Source organism: Heterodontus francisci, chromosome 5, assembly GCF_036365525.1.
Source record: "Heterodontus francisci isolate sHetFra1 chromosome 5, sHetFra1.hap1, whole genome shotgun sequence".
NCBI classification, from domain to species: Eukaryota; Metazoa; Chordata; class Chondrichthyes; order Heterodontiformes; family Heterodontidae; genus Heterodontus; species Heterodontus francisci.
In genome coordinates, this window is record NC_090375.1 from 165,491,881 (window position 1) to 165,504,895 (window position 13,015).

At 45.6% G+C, this 13,015-nt stretch overlaps 1 protein-coding gene across 1 annotated transcript in view; it reads right to left on the bottom strand.

Moving 5' to 3' along the window:
• LOC137370293 (uncharacterized protein C18orf63-like) overlaps nucleotides 1-13,015 on the bottom strand; it is a 46,021-nt gene that overhangs the window by 11,928 nt on the left and 21,078 nt on the right. The gene's annotated exons all lie outside the window — the stretch shown is intronic.

Sequence of the window (13,015 nt, forward strand, 5' to 3'; positions counted from 1 at the left end):
CGTCCGCAAACTTACTAATCAGACCAGCTACATTTTCCTGCAAATCATTTCTATATACTACAAACAGCAAAGGTCCCAGCACTGATCCCTGCGGAACACCACTAGTTACATCCCTCCATTCAGAAAAGCACCCTTCCACTGCTACCCTCTGTCTTCTATGACAGAGCCAGTTCTGTATCCATCTTGCCAGCTCACCGCTGATCCCGTGTGACTTCACCTTTTGTACCAGTCTGCCATGAGGGACCTTGTCAAAGGATAGGATACAAAGATTTCTGTCAAGGCCCCAGCAATTTCTTCCCTTGCCTCTCTCAGTATTTTGGGGTAGATCCCATCAGGCCCTGGGGACTTATCTACCTTAATACTTTGCAAGATGCCCAACAGCTCCTCCTTTTTGATAACGACATGACCCAGACTATCTACACTCCCTTCCCTAGACTCATCATCCACGAAGTCCTTCTCTTTGGTGAATACTGATGCAAAGTACTCATTTAGTACCTCGCCCATTTCCTCTGGCTCCACACATAGATTCCCTCCCCTGTCTTGAGTGGGCCAACCCTTTCCCTGATTACCCTCTTGCTCTTGAGATATGTATAAAAAGCCTTGGGATTCTCCTTAATCCTGTTTGCCAATGACTTTTCATGACCCCTTTTAGCCCTCCTGACTCCTTGCTTAAGTTCCTTCCTACTGTCTTTATATTCCTCAAGGACTTTGTCTGTTCCCAGCCTTCTAGCCCTTATGAATGCTTCCTTTTTCTTTTTGACTAGGCTCACAATATCCCTTGTTATCCAAGGTTCCCGAAACTTGTCAAACTTATCCTTCTTCCTCACAGGAACATTCTAATCAACTGACGTTTGAAAGACTCCCACATGTCAGATGTTGATTTACCCTCAAACAGCTGCCCCCAATCTAAATTCATGGTTCATGACTCGCTCAGGAACCCATGAAAATGTGTACAGCAGTCTGAAATGAGGGCGATGCTGGAACAAGGAACATTATGGAGCACCCTATAGGCATCATCAAGCAACACTTCCGCAGCCTGGACCGCACTGGACGAGCCTTGCGGTACTCAGATGAGCAGGTATCAAGATTTGCGGTAGTGTGTTGCAAGCTGTGCAACCTGACAATTATGGAGGAACAGCCCTTGGTGCCACCTATCAGGTAGGAAGCTGAAAAGCAAGAGCACAAGGAGGTAAAGGCCTGCTCGGGTCTGCAAAAAAAAACCCGACCCGAGCCTGACAGAACCACATCTGACCCGAGCCCGACCCGGCCCGAGTCCTTCCATTTTTTTCCCGCGCCCGACCCGACCAGACCATCAGTTAACTTACCTTGCATTTTTCACTTTGTTGCTGATCTGCACAAGCTTAAAATAACTCTTAACAAAACCACCTTTCTATTCCAACAATTAAATTAACATTGGAGCCACTTACCTGTGATCGAGCGTGCCCGACCCGGGCCTGAATACTGGGCCCAGAAGTGCAACCCAATCCAACCTGAACCCGACACGTTGTCGGGTCCCGTCGGGTACGGTTGGGTAGCCGGCCTTTACAAGGAGGGCGAGAAAGTGTAACAGGAAGTAAGGAACAGGAAGAGCAGGAAGACTACAAAGCAGATGGCTTCTTTCTGCCCAGGCTCTACGTGATCATATTATTAATGAGTGATACCAGTAACAGATTCACTAACAGTCCTGCACTCCTTAACATTCTTCTATAACTCAAATTCATATCGTCCTCTTTCCAACAACACAAAAATAAAAATCTCCAGAAAATGCACAAATATAATTTTGTCAATTCACTCATGAAGAATGCATACAAAATCTAATCACACTTGTGCACTCCCTTAGTTCCTTGTTTCCGTGTGCCTTTCTTATCATAATGCACCTGCGAGGTGTTTCTTCAGTGGCTGTAGCATGGGTGCTGGAAGGCTGCTGAACTTCAATTGAGGAGATGGCTTTGCAGGATGATCTTGAACTCCAGGCCTAGATGGTCCGGGTTCATACTGCACCATCTCAGCCTGGGCTGCACTAGTTTGGCTGGCTGGCTGACAGGCAATATCAAGGGCACTGGCAGAGTGGTAGGGGTTAGAGCAGGAACACTATCATCGTGAGAAAGGACAGCAGGTTCTTGTTCCATGGAGCCACTGCTAATTTCCCTGGCCTGCACCTCTGTAATCCTGCTGATCTGCTGTAGACTTTTCATAGAAGGTGTTTGTGCTATAGTGCAAGCTGTGATATCAGTCATCAGCTGCTGCATCATGGTATATTCCACAGGTGTGCTGTTGGAGGTGACTACCCATTCCATGTTGGAGAGGATGGGTTCCAAGTTCTGTGCAAAGCCCTGTGCCAAATTGGAACTGGATTCCTCCATGCACCTTGACATTGTGTGCTGGCTTTTTGGCAGGCTTTCCAGTGCACTGAGCATTTGGTCGTGTACACACATCAGCCTCCTTCAGTAGTCTAGCCCATTGAAGTTCTCTTCTGACTCCTCTGCAGCAGAACTAGAGTGTGACCTTACCCTCTGGCAAGCTGGCACCTGCACAATCTTTTCCCCCTGCCATGATTCTTGCACACTTGTGCCCGTGTCCCACAATGTGCAGATCCCTCCTCTATCCTAGCCTCTAAAATATGCACAGGTAGTTGGTGCTAACTTAAGATCAATTAACAGTGTCTCTTCATTTTCCTTTTCTTCTCCCTCTTCCTCCTCTGACTGGGAAGGTTCCAGTTGTTAGGTATCTGAAACGAAAGGCGCAATGGGTTGGGTTATGGTGAGGGAAGAATAGAATGTAAGAAGCACATGCTTACACCACCTGCACCTTGTGAAAAGGGATTGTAGGATGAGGGAGAGGTGGGAACAGAGAAGGAGGATTGGGGATGTGGAGACCCCCATCATCATTCCATCAAGTGAAGTAGTGGCCACAGTCTTCGCAATGTCCTTTCCTAGGATGGCCAGCACTGTCTTCTCCATGGAGGTTAAAACATGCAGGTGTGCATGTTCTCCCCCAGTTCTTTCTTGCTGCCTCTTGTTATGCACCACCTTCATCAACAAGAAAGAAGGAAGTGTGTCAGTGAGTGCCCTGCAATATGTTTGGGCAAAGTGGCTGACTTGGTTGAATAGCTGCCAAAAATGCAAGCTGTGAAGTGTGGGTATGAGGCTTGCAACAATACTGAAGCAGTCCATGCTGACATGCAGCAGGACATGGGCAATATCCAGACATGGGCTGATAAATGGCAAGTAACATTTCCATCACACCAGCCCCAGGCAATAACCATGTCCAGCAAGAGAACATAAGCACATCAGAAATAGTAGCAGGATTAGGCTATACTGTCCCTATAGCCTGCTCCACAGTTCAGTAAGACCATGGTTGATCTTCATCAACTCCACTTTCCCACCTGATCCCCATAATCCTTGGATTCCCTCAGTGCCCAAACATCTATCAATCTCAGTCACCATCTCTGAAGCTCCCCTCCAAGTCATATACCATTCTGGCTCAGAAATATATTGCTGTTACTTCATTGTCACAAGCTCAAAAACCTGAAACACCATATTTAACAGCATTGTGGGAGTATCTTCACCCTATGAACCTCAGTGGTTCAAAAAGGTGGCTCACTACCACCTGCTCAAGGGTAATTAGGAATGGGCAATAAATGCTGGCCGTTCCAGTGATGCCCACATCCCATAAATGAATATTTTTTTTAAAGTGCATGAGGGTGAAGCAAAGCATATGAATTGAAAGGTTGAGTACCGATTGATAGAGATTGTTGGTAGGTAGGTGATGGAGATGTAATGAATTAAGCAATGGATGAGACCAGTGGTGCAGTTGTTAGCATTCACCCGGACGATTCGTGTCACATCATTAAATTTCTTCCTGTACTGCATCCACATCCTTGAAGCTACACAGTGGCATTGACCTTCACCGCTACTTCTTCCCACTGCCTCCTAAGCATATGTCTCCAGGGCATCCTGCACCCCCCGCCACCCCCCCCCACCCCAGTGGATACAGGATATCTCTCCTTCTCTCCACATATTGCACCAAGACCGCTTGTGCAATATCAAAAAACCTTGGTGCATGTTCAGCTTTTTCTTAAAGTATCACAGCATAGATTCAAAAGAATCCCATGACTTCTTGCAGCTATAATGTATTTACCCATGAAGAGGGAGTAGCACTAGCCACTCACGATATTGAACGCCACCACCCACCCCCCCACCCCCCCATCTGTTGCATGGAACCGATGAATAGCATGGGTGTACATAAAACAGCAGAAAACACAAAATTTAACATGGTGCCTGAAACACAATGGATAGGTGATGGTTCATTGCATATTGCGATTCCCAGAACTGTTTCTAGGGGTTATTTAACCTCCATTACCTCTTGGGGGAAGGGAAAGCTCACAAATTCTCTCTGGAGAGGAGTATTGAGCTCTCCATCACTTACCTAGAGGCAAATATTTTCTCCCAGGGCTAAAACTTCCTTGTAGGTGGGTCAGATTTTTTTTTAAAGAGGGAAGTGGGATTAGGAACATAGGAACAGACCTTGACCATTTAACCACTCAAAGCCGTTCTGCCATTCATGGGATCATGGTTAATCTGTGACCAAACTCCATATACTCACCTTCGCTTAATACCTTTGGCCAACAAAAATATATCAATCTCAGTTCTACAACTGAGAAGAGAGTTCCAAACTTCTAACACCCTTTGCATGAAGAAGTGTTTCCCAATCTCTTTGCTGGGTTGCTGAAAATTTCTGGCAGTTCACTTCAGTTTGAAGACGGTGCTGATATTCTAAGTTCAATTTTCTCGGCCTCCTCCTGAAGTCCCCAGCATCACAGATGCCAGACTTCAACCAATTCGATTCACTCCGCGTGATATCAAGAAACGACTGAAGGCACTAGATACTGCAAAAGCTATGGGCCCTGACAATATTCCGGCAATAGTACTGAAGACCTGTTCTCCAGAACTTGCCGCGCCCCTAGCCAAGCTGTTCCAGTACAGCTACAACACTGGCATCTACCCTGCAATGTGGAAAATTGCCCAGGTATGTCCTGTACACAAAAAGCAGGACAAGTCCAACCCGGCCAATTACCGCCCCATCAGCTTACTCTCAATCATCAGTAAAGTGATGGAAGGTGTCATCAACAGTGCCATCAAGCGGCACTTGCTTAGCAATAACCTGTTCAGTGACGCTCAGTTTGGGTTCCGCCAGGGCAACTCAGCTCCTGACCTCATTACAGCCCTGGTTCAAACATGGACAAAAGGGCGGCACAGTGGCGCAGTGGTTAGCACCGCAGCCTCACAGCTCCAGGGACCTGGGTTCCATTCTGGGTACTGCCTGTGCGGAGTTTGGAAGTTCTCCCTGTGACTGCATGGGTTTTCGCCGGGTGCTCCGGTTTCCTCCCACAGCCAAAGACTTGCAGGTGATAGGTAAATTGGCTCTTGTAAATTGCTCCTAGTGTAGGTAGGTGGTAGGGAATATGGGATTACTGTAGGGTTAGTATAAATGGATGGTTGTTGGTCGGCACAGACTCGGTGGGCTGAAGGGCCTGTTTCAGTGCTATATATCTAAATAAATAAATAAAAAGAGCTGCTGAAGGGCCTTTTCAGTGCTATATATCTAAATAAATAAATAAAAAGAGCTGCTGAAGGGCCTTTTCAGTGCTATATATCTAAATAAATAAATAAAAAGAGCTGAACTCAAGAGGTGAGGTGAGAATGACTGCCCTTGACATCAAGGCAGCATTTGACTGAATATGGCATCAAGGAGCCCTAGCAAAACTGAGGCCAATGGGAATCAGGGAAAAACCCTCCGCTGGCTGGAGTCATACCTAGCGCAAAGGAAGATGGTTGTGGTTGTTGGAGGTCAATCATCTGAGCTCCAGGACATCACTGCAGGAGTTCCTCAAGGTACTGTCCTAGGCCCGACCATCTTCAGCTGCTTCATCAATGACCTTCATTCAATCATAAGGTCAGAAGTGGGGATGTTCGCTGATGATTGCACAATGTTCAGCACCATACATGACTCCCCAGATACTGAAGCAGTAACTCACCTCCTGACTCCCCAAAGCCTATCCACCATCTACAAGGCACAAGTCAGGAGGTGAGTTACTCGCCTCAGGATTCCTAGCCTCTGACCTGCTCTTGTAGCCACGGTATTTATATGGCTACTCCAGTTCAGTTTCTGGTCAATGGTAAGCCCCCCGGATGTTGATAGTGGGGGATTCAGCAATGGTAATGCCGTTGATTGTCAAGGAGAGATGGTTAGATTCTATCTTGTTGGAGATGGTCATTGCCTGGCACTTGTGTGGCGCAAATGTTACCTGCCACTTGCCTGGATGGGTGCAGCTCCAACAACACAAGCTCGACACCATCCAGGACAAAGCAGCCCGCTTGATTGGCACACCATCTACAAACATTCACTCCCTCCACCACCGACACACAGTGGCAGCAGTGTGTACTATCTACAAGATGCACTGTAGCAATGCACCAAGGCTCCTTAGAAAGCACCTTCCAAACCCGCGACCTCTACCAGCTAGAAGGACAAGGGCAGCAAATACATGGGAACACCACCACTTGCAAGTTCCCATCCAAGCCACACACCATCCTGACTTGGAACTATATCGCCGTTCCTTCACTGACGCTAGGTCAAAATCCAGGAACTCCCTTCCTAACAGCACTGTGGGTACACCTACCCCAAATTGACTGCAGCAGTTCAAGAAGGCAGCTCACCATCACCTTCTCAAGGGCAATTAGGGATGGGCAATAAATGCTGGCATAGCCAGTGACACCCACATCCCATGAATGTATAAAAAAAGGTGGAGGAGTTGTTTCAAAGGCACTCTCTTTTCTCTGGTGCAGTTGGCTTTCTAAGCCAACTTGTCTCAGCAGAGTTCAAAGGTTAGCTGGAACTGGTCCCTCTCTCTCTCGCTCAGCCTTGTGCTGGAATTAAAGATGGCTTTCAATGTTGATGACATAGTTGGAGAGAGACCAGACTGCAGTTGATGAATTGATATTCTGAACTGGAAAGACTCCTCTGTTCTTCAAAGTGATTACCTTTAAAGGAGAACTCATAAGTGTTAGCTTTTCCCATATGACCTTAGGTTTCAGTTCCTGATGGGCTATACAATAGCTTTTGATGGCCCCTTTTTGATAATATGAGGGCTGTTCACAATCTATTGTGAAGGGTAGCTGGAGACAAAGAGTGATGCCTTTGTTTTAGCTCATTTTGTGTATAGCTCACATTCATGTGTGATAAGGTGTCTTGGTTCCATGTAGATGGGGTTAACTGGCTTTAGTTTTAGTAGACATGGATGTTAGTGCAGAAGGTGGTATGGGTCATGTAATTAATCCTCCATTTTGTTGACAGCAAATATACTGGTCTTTTAAAATTGTTCTAATTTTTTTATAACTTTTTAATTTGTTTCTGTATTTTCATCACTGCACTTCTCATGAGCATGACACTACTTTCTGTCTCCTGCCATACAGCCAATTTTCTAACCAGGTCAATAATTTGCCTTCAATTCCATGAGTTTCAATTTCAGCTAACAGTCCTTCATGAGGACTTTATCAAATTGCTTCTGGAAGAATCATAGAATGGTAACAGCACAGAAGGAGGCTATTCAGCCTAAAGGCCTGCTACCCGACCCAAGCCCAAAGGGACCCAACAACATGTGTCGGGCTCGGGTCAGGTCGGGTCCCTCTTCCAGGTCCGACTTTCAAGCTCGGATTGGGTCGGGCCGGGTTCGGGATGGGCCAGACACACACGGTCAGTGCTCCGCTGGTAAGTATTGAAATTAAAAAACTTACCTGAGCTGAGAGTCCAGGACAAACCTGAGTCTGCACAGTGAGCCAGTGATGTCACTATGACGTCATCACGCATGCGCTGCAGCTTCCTGCAGGTTCGGTGTCAGGAAGGTAAGTAAAGGGATGGTCGGGTCGGGCTCGGGTCGAGTCGGGGTCAGCGCAAAATCGGAGAGACTCGGAACGGGTCAGGCTTGGGTCCGCTGTGCTTCGGTCGGGTTCTTTTTCCCGACCTGAGCAGGCCTTTAATTCAGCCTGTCATGTCTGTGCTGGCTCTCCGCAAGAGCAACTCACCTAGTCCCACTTTTGAAGGCCTTGATTGAAACTGCCTCCACCGCACTCTAGTGCATTCCAGATCCTAATCACTCACTGCATAAAAAAGTTTTTCCTCATGTCACCATTGCTTCTTTCACAAATCACCTTAAATTGATGTCCTCTGGTTCTGGATCCTTTGGCCAATGGGAACTGTTCCTCCTTATCCACTCTGTCCAGAGCCCTTGTGATTTTGAAAAGCTCTATCAAATCTCCTCCAAGGAGAACAGCCCCTGTTTCTCCAACCTATCCACGTAACTGAAGTTCCTCATCCCTGGAACCATTTTTGTGAAGCTTTTCTGCACCCTTTCTAATGCCTTCACATCCTTCCTAAAGTGTAGTGCCTAGAACCGGGCACAATACTCCAGTTGAGGCCATGTTTTAAACTAGTATTTTATACAGGTTTATTATAACTTTCTTTTCTTGTACTCCATTCCTCTATTTATAATGCCTAGGATCCTGAATGCTTTATTAACTGCTTTCTCAACCTGCTCTGCCATCTTCAATGATTGGTACACATATATCCCCATGTCCCTCTGCTCCTACATCCCTTTTAGAATTGTACCGTTTAATTTATATTGCCTCTCCTTGTTTTCGCTTCCAAAATAAATCACTTTACACTTCTCTGCATTAAATTTCATCTGCCACTTGTCTGCCCATTTCACCCGCCTGTCTATGTTCTCTTGAAGTTTATCACTATCCACCCCACAGTTCACAATACTTTCAAGTTTTGTTGATCCACAAATCTTGAAATTGTGTCCTGTACACCCCAAGTCATCACTATATAGATCAAGAAAAGCCCAGCCCCATAAATACTGTAGGTACAAAAGCAGGTCAGAGGCTGGGAATTCTGCAGCAAGTAACTCACCTCCTGACTCCCCAGTGCCTGTCCACCATCTACAAGGCACAAGTCAGGAGTGTAATGGAATACTCTCCACTTGCCTGGATGGGTGCAGCTCCAACAACACTCATGAAGCTCAACACCATCCAGGACAAAGCAGCCCGCTTGATTGGCATCCCATCTACCACATTCAACATTCACTCCCTTCACCACTGATGCACAGTGGCAGCAGTGTGTATCAACTACAAGATGCACTGCAGCAACTCACCAAGACTCCTTCGACAGCACCTACCAAACCCACAACCTCTGCTAACTAGAAGGACAAGGGCAGCAGATGCATGGGAACACCACCACCTGCATGTTCCCCTCCAAGCCACACGCCATCCTGACTTGGAACTATATCGCTGTTCCTTCACTGTTGCTGGGTCAAAATCCTGGAACTGCCTTCCTAACAGCACTGTATGTGTACTGACACCACATGGACAGCAGCAGTTCAAGAAGGCAACTCACCACCACCTTCTCAAGAGCAATTAGGGATGGACAATAAATGCTGGTCTAGCCAGCAACACCCACATCCTATGAACGAATAAAAAAAAATGCCCTTCTGACATTGTACACAGCTGCTTCAGATTAGGTCTAATTGTAAAATCTAGCTATATAAGTTTACAGAAGTTATGTAGCAACTTGACTTGGAGTATTGTATGCAATTTTGGCCAAAATACAACAAAATATGTACACATGAAAAGGATCTAGAAAAGAGCAACAAAACTGATCCCTGGCATAAAGGAGGAATGATTAGAAAAACCTAAACTTTTGAGTGCAGAAAGTATGTGCTTATTGATGTATATACAATATTAATATAGATAAGTCAATCTATAAATTAGAAACAGAGGACATAAATGGAAATTAAATTAATGAAATAAACATTTAAAACAAATAAGTTTTCAAAGGAGAAAATTTCTCTTGCAATGCCATCCAATGCTAGAAAGAAATACTTTTAGGTTTCTTTGACAACCTGACAGTTGGAACAGTTGGAGTTGCTACTCGAAAGGAGGCAGTGACGAGTGCCTCGATGGGCCCTTTGGTCTCTCATCTTCTTCCCCATCTGTCCCCAGCTCTCGTAGGCACTGTACACAGCACTGACACTGACCACCACCTCCTACCAAATATGCTACAGTGTTGTCCTTTGAATAGGGCACATTGGAATGTCAAACAGGGCAGCCCTCCTTGCACTCACCTCATGTAGCTGGATCTCCACTTCAACAACCATTAGAGAGCTCTTGGCATTGCACTGTTTCAAAAAGTTCCCAAAAGACCTCACTTTCCACATCCATATTTGGTTTGTCATCCAGTGCTTTTGACAGTTACTTCATTTGGGCCTTTGGAAAGACACAAATTTTTGACCCACCACACATCCATTTGCCTTTGAGAGGCTCTTTAAGAACTGTTAACATAGTAGATACTCCAGTCCTCTTTGGCAAACTTCTATCAGAAGTTTGCCATACACATGAAATGTGGGGTCACCCCACGATCCAGTACCTGTTGGGAGCACAAATCTCACAGCACATCAGTGCCACAGCCTAAATACCTGGACTGGATATTCTCATAGAATTGTTACACACAGAAGGCAGCCATTCGACCCATCATGTCCGTGCTGGCTCTCCTAAGGAGCAATTCATGTACTGACACTCCTCCGCCCCCTCGACACATACTTGCACATTTCTCTTTTTCAGATATTTAGAATATTTAGAAACATTTATGGCACAGAAGGAGGCCATCTGCCCATTGTGTCTGGCCGAAAAACAAGCCACCCATCCTAATCCCATTTTGCAGCATTTGGTCCCTATCCCTGGAGGTTATGGGACTTCAGGTTCATATCCAGAGTGAAGTGAGGGTTTCTGCCTCTACCACCCTTTCAGGCAGTGAGCTCCAGACCCCTACCACCCTCAGGGTGAACAATATTTCCTCATCTCCCCTCTAATTCTTCTACCAATCACTTTAAATCTATGCCCCCTTGTCATTGACCCTTTGCTAAGGGAAATAGGTCCTTCCCATCCACTCAATCCAGGCCCTTCACAACCTTGTGTACCTCAATAAAATCTCCCTACGGCCTCCTCTATTCCAAGGAAAACAACCTCAGCCTATCCAATCTTTCCTCATAGGTGCAATTTTCGAGTCCTGGCAATATCCCCGTAAATCTCCTCTGTACCCTTTCTAGTGCAATTACATATTTTTAGTAATGAGGTGACCAGAACTGCAGGCAGTACTCAAGTTGTGACCTAACTAGTGTTTTACATAGCTCCAACATAACCTCACTGCTCTTACATTCAATGTAAGCCTCGACTAATAAATGAAAGTATTCCATGTGCCTTCTTAACCACCTTATCGACTTGCCCTGCTGGCTTCAGGGATCTGTGGACATGCACTCCAAGGTCCCTCACTTCCTCTAAACTTCTCAGTATCCTCCATTTATTGTGTATTCCTTTGCCTTGTTTGACCTCCCCAAATGCATCACCCCATCACACTTCTCTGGGTTGAATTCCATTTGCCACTTTTCTGCCCAGTCCTTAAAATATTTTCCTGCAATCTATAGCTTCCCTCCTCACTATCAACCACGCGACCAATTTTTGTGTCGTCTGCAAACTTTTTGATCGTGTCTCCTACATTTAAGTCCAAATCATTAAATATACCACAAACAGCAGGGGACCTAGTACAGAGCCCTGCAGAACCCCACTAGAAACAACCTTCCAGTCGCAAAAACACCCGTCAACCATTACCCTTTGTTTCCTGCCACTGAGCCAATTTTGTATCCAGCTTGCTACATTCCCCTGGATCCGACAGACTTTTTTTTTAACCAGTCTGCCATGTGGGACCTTGTCAACAGCCTTGTTAAAACCCATGCAGACCACATCAACAGCACTACCCTCATCAATCCTCCTTGTTACCTCCTCAAAAAATGTAATCAAGTTAGTCAGACATGATCTTCCCTTAACAAATCCATGCTGATTGTCCTTGATTATTTTGTGCCTTTCCAAGTGACAGTTTATCCTGTCTCTCAGAATTGATTCCAATAATTTGCCCACTGCCGAGGTTAGACTGACTGGCCTGTAGTTATTCAGTTTACCCCTTGCTCCCTTTTTAAAGAAAGGTACAACGTTAGCAGTCCTCCAATCCTCCAGCATCACACTTGCATCCAGTGAGGATTGGAAAATGATGGTCAGAGCATTTGCTATTTCCTCCCCAGCTTCTTTTAACAGCCTGGGGTACATTTCATTCGGCCCTGGTGATTTATCCACTTTCAAGGATGCTAATCTTATTAATACTTCCTGTTTCCCTATGTTTATCATAACAAATATTTCACACTCCTCCTCCTTAACTACAGTGATTGCAATATACCCCTCTTTTAGTTAGTTAGTTAGAGATACAGCACTGAAACAGGCCCTTCAGCCCACCAAGTCTGTGCCGACCATCAACCACCCATTTATACTAATCCTACACTAATTCCATATTCCTACCACATCCCCACCTGTCACTATATTTCCCTACCACCTACTTATACTACGGACAATTTATAATGGCCAATTTACCGATCAACCTGCAAGTCTTTGGCATGTGGGAGGAAACCGGAGCACCCGGAGGAAACCCACGCAGACACAGGACTTGCAAACTCCACACAGGCAGTACCCAGAATTGAACCCGGGTTGCTGGAGCTGTGAGGCTGCGGTGCTAACTACTGCGCCACAGACACAAAGTATTCATTAAGAACCAAGCCCACATCTTCTAACTCTACACATAGGTTACCTTTTTGGTCATTTACGTGCCGTACTCTTTCCTTAGTTATCCTCTTACTCTTAATGTATTGATAAAACATTTTTGGGTTCTCCTTGATTTTACTTGCCAATATTCTTTCTTGCCCTCTCTTTGCTTTCCTAATTTCTTTTTGGATTTCACCGCTGCACTTTCTATACTCCTCTCGGCTTTCTGCAGTATTGAGTTCTCTGCGTCTAATATGAGCTTTGCTTTTCTGCTTTATCTTACCCTGTATGCTCCTTGGCATCCAGCAGGCTCCAGATTT